The 6,664-nt window shown below is 34.0% G+C and overlaps 1 pseudogene across 1 annotated transcript; it reads right to left on the bottom strand.

Annotated features, from left to right (window-relative positions):
* Positions 1-2,605: 2,605 nt before the first annotated feature.
* On the bottom strand, positions 2,606-3,603 carry LOC113618891 (high mobility group protein B1 pseudogene; annotated as a pseudogene). The gene has a single exon (XR_003432178.1). The product of XR_003432178.1 is annotated as a high mobility group protein B1 pseudogene (transcript).
* Positions 3,604-6,664: the final 3,061 nt, after the last annotated feature.

Raw genomic sequence — 6,664 nt, 5'->3', positions numbered from 1 at the left:
CATTTTTATTTATGGAATATCCACATTATCTACAATTAGAAAAAATATTGTTTATTCTCAAGTTTATGAATTTGTGAATTACCGTGATGATCTATTTATTGGTATCTAAAATTAACTCCCTACTTTGGCTCATGTACGTGATCAAGATTATACCTACATCAAGTAGCAAATCTCCTGTCCTGATCTTAAAGTCACTTCATGAAAGTACCAGTCCCTATTAGGGAACCTCTCCCACATACCCAGTATTTTAACTCCAAAGCATTTGAGTATGATTCATTTCTTAGAGTAGTGCTTGATTTTCATGTAATCATTACAAACACACAGACATAAGAATGTCCTTGAGATTTCTCCATTGTGTAACCCAGTGCTGAAAGCTTTCAAAATAAATAGAGCTGGCATGCAATTTCTTTCCCTTTCTTATGCCATCTCAGTATGGCTAACAGTCTTAACAAGTTAATTTTTGATATTCAAAGAGCCGAAAGCTCTATGGTCTTAACTTTTGTTAAGTGAGTTCAATTTGTCCCACCTTATGATGATAAATACCTGTGGACAAAAGCAAGCGTAAACTAATGACCATGATCCAGAATGTATTAGCAAGCTGGAAACATTTCGGTCATTGTAGCTATATGCTTTAAACAACAACAAAAACAAACAAAAAAAACCCCAACAAACCCTCAGTTAATACATGCTCTCTTTTTTGTAACTGTAACATTTATGCAGGCTTTATAGGCTAGAATATGTTTATGGTATATTTAAATTTAATATAAGCTACAGTAATGGGGCATTTTATTTGGGGATGCAACCACAATCTTAATTATATGACTAAGACTCTAATATGTAATCTATATTTCACTGAAGATGAATAAGACCAATAAGATAGGTAGTGCCTTCTAAGTGAAAAAGCTAATGATTGTCCTTGGGTTCTGATGTCTCTGGGACACTATATGAGGTTCTGTAGAAGGGTAGATAAAAAGCAAAACTTGAAAAAAGGTCATTAGATTAAATGAGTAGAAAGGAAGCACTTGAGAGTGAAGTTTTAGTTGAGTATAGGCAGGAGTCAGATAATAATGCTGTAGGATGATGAAGAAAGGATTAATATAATTTATTCTAATCTCTGTATACTCTTTACTGTACCTTTATCCTGTTCATGTTAAACCTTGGTTTCTTCTGGTCACAGCTGAAATACAAAATGGTTAATTCTTAGCATTTGAAATTCTAAGGTCTTGGAGCCTGGTTTACCATAATAGATGTGGAAAAATACTTGGCTAGTCAATTCACTCACTCCCCAACCCTCCTCATTACCCTCTCCTCCCCCGTCCCCCACCCCCACCCCTGCCACCTAGCCATGGGGAAAGAAGATAAAGACTCTAGATTGAAGGGGAATTTTCTGAGGTGAGCTGATTTTTTTTTTCTCCCTTAGGGACATTTGCTGGATCCTGGGAATTTTTCCCTTTGGGGAATTTAACTGATTAATGGCATGGTTGCAGATTGGGCTTAATTTAGGCGTTAACCCACTCTAAGCAAAAAAATAAATAAACTAGCAGTGTGTTGTTGTTCTTGTTGTTTTAGCAGTTGTAGGAGGTTAGAGAGACAAATTTGAAACTTTAGGGACTTCTTCAAATCCTTGGCTAATTTACCCCATATGACATTGTCTCAGTTCTAGAGATCTGCAGCAGCATTGGAGATAGTGAAGGAAGTCCAAAAGCTTCAAAAAGGCAAAATGAAATCTAAGCCATACCAGTGAGAGTGGGCCTGCCTTAGTCACTTCATTAAGTCTCTCAATCAAGACATTTGCTAGATCATTAAAAGGCCTAAAGTGGAGGCTGAAGAGCTGGGCTGGAAACTTATGAATGACAGAACTGGAAATCCTAAAGTATTTCATGATCAAGGATAAAGAGAACAATTTGACTATCAGTAAGCTGCAGATGGCCGTTCCCAAGGAAGTGGGCTGAAACAGATGTAAACTGATTCTTATTCTGCAATCCAGCTCTGACCGAAGTTAATTACTGATTAGATAGAATGATCATCATCTTACCTGAGATGCATAACAGAGGAAAAGGGGGGACCCTTTCTGGTTAAAGATAATATCATTCAGATTCTCTTCATTTCTTTTATACTCAATGTCTGACACACAATAAAATATTACTATACATGCAAAAAGACATGAAAATATGATTGATGGTCAAGAAAAAAAATGATGGAATCTAGTGGGAGACCAATAGATGATCCAGCTATCAGAGTTACCAACCAAGATCTTTGAAATAACTATGATTGATGTATTAAATAAATTAGAGAAGAATATGGGAAGAATACATGAAAGTATGGAGAATTTCTTCAGCAAATTATACTCTGTAAAAAAAAACCATAAACAATCTAAAATAGAAAAATATAATATCTAAAGTTAAGAACTCAGTGGGTGTTCTTTTTTTTTAATAAAAAAATTGTATTTACTTAGAAGCATTCAGAATGTCAACAAAACAGCTGCAACTTTTCTTTTTTTTGCCATTACAGAGTGGTATTCAGTTAACAGAACAGCAATTATTTCGTATAAGCTGCACCAGAGACAACTGAAGATGAAAAAATTACCATCCCCATATATAACTAATTTGTGCTGTGCACCAACAAGAACCTGCTTTAAATTTCCATGCCAATTTACAACCCCCATACTGTACCAGGCAAGGTTAGTGGCTATTGAAAATACCACCAGGACAGGGCTATCTAGAGACACATTCGGTAGTATGTTAACTATGCAAAAAAAGACACTGTACAGTTTAAAAACAAATCTTACACAGCCTTACATTTCAATTTTTTTCTTTATAAGGAGTGAGTTGTGTACAGGGGGGTTAAATGCTTTATAGACAAGAAAAAAAGACTGTGCTAGAACCAACTGATTCATCATCATTATCTTCTTCATCTTCCTCCTCCTCCTCTTCATCTTCCTCCTCTTCCTTCTTTTTCTTGCTTCTTTCAGCCTTGACGACTCCCTTTTTTGCTGCATCAGGCTTCCCTTTAGCTTGGTATGCAACAATATCCTTTTTGTGCTTTTCCTTCAGTTTAGCAGCCTTCTTCTCATAAGGCTGCTTGGCATCTGCCGAGTGTTATTCCACATCTCTCCCAGTTTCTTTGCAACATCACCAATGGATAGGCCAGGATGTTCTCCTTTGATTCTTGGATGACACTCAGAACAAAACAAGAAAAAGGCCGAAGGAGGCCTCTTGGATGCATTGGGATCCTTGAACTTCTTTTTTGTTTCCCCTTTAGGAGGGATATAAGTTTTCATTTCTCTTTCATAACGGGCCTTGTCCGCCTTTGCCATGTCTTCAAACTTTCCTTTCTCTTTAGCAGACATGGTCTTCCACCTCTCTGAGCACTTCTTAGAAAACTCTGAGAAGTTGACAGAAGCATCTGAGTGCTTCTTCTTGTGCTCCTCCCAGCAAGTTTGCACAAAGAATGCATATGATGACATTTTGCCTCTCGGCTTCTTAGGATCTCCTTTGCCCATGCTTAATTATTTTTCCTCCATGAGGCACAGAGTCGCCCAGTGCCCGTCCGGCTCTCACTTGCCCTGGCGCTGCCTCTATGGAGCTCAATGTACTGCAATCAGTGGGTGTTCTTAAGAGTAAATTAGTGAGAGAAGTATACAGAACATGTAGATTGAAAGACAAGTCACTAAAAGTATACAAAATTAAGCATGTAGAAAGCAATAAAAAGGTGAATGAAGATATGTAGGATTATCTAAGGTCTAATGTACATATAATAGGAGTCACAAGAGGAAAAAGAGAAAATATGGGAAATCAGTATTGAAATTTTCTAAAACTGATGAAAGATGTCAACTGAAAGATTTAGAAAAGTCTGGGAATCGCAAGTTGAAGATAAACAAGACTATACCTAAGTATATTATAAAATCTGAAAATCAAGTACAAAGAGAAAAAACCTAAAATCAGCACCTTAAAAAAATTACTGAGAATGACATCTAACTTCTCAACAGAAATTATGGAAGCTAGAAGACAATAAAATGACATCTTTAAAATATTGAAAGGAGATAACTGCCAACTTATCATTTTATACCAAAAAATTATCCTTCAAAAGTGAAGATGATAGTTTTAGTCAAATGAAAAGTGAGGGAATTCGTCACCAGCAAGTCCACTTTTGTAAAACTAAATTGACTTTTTTCAGGTAGAAAAATAATTCCAGATTCAGCATGGAAATATAGGAGGAAATTATGAACTCCAGAGGTGTAAAATATGTGGGCAAATAAAAGTGACTACTGACATATATAAAACAAGAATTGTAATGTCATATATATGTCATATATATATAAATAGGCATGTATATAATATATATCTCAACTGAGTTACAATGGAAATATGTCAAAAATTGTATTGCTGCAGTTAATGGCATACTTAGAAATTGCAGCAATAAAATTTTTGATATATTTCCAGTATAATTCAGTTCAGAATGGTTTCTAATTTCTAGCCTAATTCCACTGTGGTCAGAATATATTCTCTATATAGTTGACCCTTGAACAACATGGGTTTGAACTGTGTGAGTCCACTTATATGTGGATTGTTTTCAATAAATACATATTGCAGTACTACATGATCTGTGGTTGGTTGAATCTGTAGATGCAGAACTCCAGGTATAGAAAAATTACTCTAAAGTTATACATGGATGTTTGACTGTGTGGGTTGGCAACCCTAGCTTGCACATTGTTTGAGGGTCAACTGCATATTGGAAAAGAAGACTAAAAATCAATTTATTTAAACTTACAACTCAAGAAGCAAGAGAACAAAAAGCAAATAAAAACTAAGAATTACATAAGGATGGAAATAATAAAGAGCAGAAATAAAATTAAAAATGAAAAATCAACAAAGTTAAGGGTTGGTATTTTGATAAAATTCATAAAATTGATAAACATCACAAGATTAATAAAGAAAAAAGAAGACACAAATTTTCAGAAATGAAAATGTACAGATCATAATACATCAAATGAGATGATATTATGAACACTTTCTACAATAAATTTGATAATTTGGGTGATATGAGTTAATAATTCAAAAACCCAATAACATTAAGTTTTTCATAAGATGAAATAGAAAATTTTAAAAATCGGATATGTATTTTAAAACTTTGATTCTTAATTAGAGCATTCTCATAATCAAATTCCTAGGCAAAGATAGATTCACTGGTGAATTCTTCCAAACATTTGAGAAAGACATAACAACACTGTATAAATTCTTCCAGAGAACAGAAAAAGAGGGAACAGTTTCTTTTCTAATGCTTTTTAAGAGTTCTTTAATTGAGAAAGACATAATAATAAAGAAAAATTATAAATCAAAAATTTTCATTAACACTGATGCAAAATTAAGAAAATGTTAACAAAGTCAACCCAGCAATACATAAAAAGGATGTTATATTTGCCACCAAGAAGAGTTTATTTCAGATATTCAAGGGTGGTTTAATATCACATCAACAGACTACAGAAAAACAACAAGAATTTACAAGAAGATTTAGCAATGCCCCTAAATACAAGGTTAGTATGCATAATTTTATAAATATTTCTATGTACCAGAAGAAAATGGAAAATTAAAACATTACCATTTATAACAACATAAAAAACCATATAACAAGCAACTAATGTAATAAATTGTGCACACTTCTACAATCAAACTACAAAACATTACTGAGAGAAATTACAGAGAATCTAAACAAATGGAGAAGCTATTCCATGTTCACAGATGGAAAACTCAATATTGTTAAGATATTAATTCTGCTCAAATGATTCTACAGATTGTGTAATCCTAATTAAAAACAACATGGTTTTTGTTCAGTGAAAATTGGAAATGCAAGGGGCAAGGATACCCAAAGCATTCTTGGAGAAGAACTTAGTTGAAGGACTTACCTTGCCAGATATTAAAATTTGTTATGAAATTATAGTAACTAAGATAGTTTGGCTTTGGTAAATGGACAGAAAATTGATGACTGGAATAGAATAGAGGGTCCAGAATTATACTCACTATACTCCTGTATAATAACTTATGATTAAAAAAAGTATGAAAAAAGTGCAGCAAAGAAAAATAGTCTCTTCAGTAAATGATGCTGTGGGTCAATTGGATATCCATATGAAAAAATAATCAAATTCAGATGGATTATACATCTAAATGTAAAAGGAAAATAATAATGCTTTTCGAGGAAAAGTCAGGCGATGATCTTGAAGCAGGCAAAGACTTTTAAACAGGACACATAAAGAACTATTTCTAAAACATTTTATCCTTATTTTTAATGGTAATTCAGTTTATATCAAAATTAAGAGCCTCTGTAAAAGCCTCAAAGTACTCGTATCCAGAATAAAAAAGAACTCTTACAAATCAATCAGAAAAAGGAAGGTAAACCAATAGAAAGATAAACAAAGCTTAAGAAGAATCTTTAAAATAGAAGATATTCAAATAGACAATAAACTTAGAAAAAGTATCAACCTCATTAGTTGTCAGGGAGGTGCAAACTAGAAGCCACCGTATGACAGTACTACACATCTGTTAGAATGTTTAAGGTAGAAGGATGGAGAATACTGAGTGCTGGTGAGGATGTGAAGGAGCAGGCATCGCTGCTGTGAGGCACTGCTGGTGGGGGTCCAAATTTGCACTGATACACGTGCGTTGGAAAA

The sequence above is a fragment of the Aethalodelphis obliquidens genome, unplaced genomic scaffold, assembly GCF_003676395.1.
Source record: "Aethalodelphis obliquidens isolate GAN/ISIS:26980383/991018 unplaced genomic scaffold, ASM367639v1 scaffold1, whole genome shotgun sequence".
Taxonomy (NCBI): Eukaryota; Metazoa; Chordata; class Mammalia; order Artiodactyla; family Delphinidae; genus Aethalodelphis; species Aethalodelphis obliquidens.
Note: the sequence above shows the minus strand (reverse complement) of the source record. Positions and strands in the feature narration are given on the sequence as shown.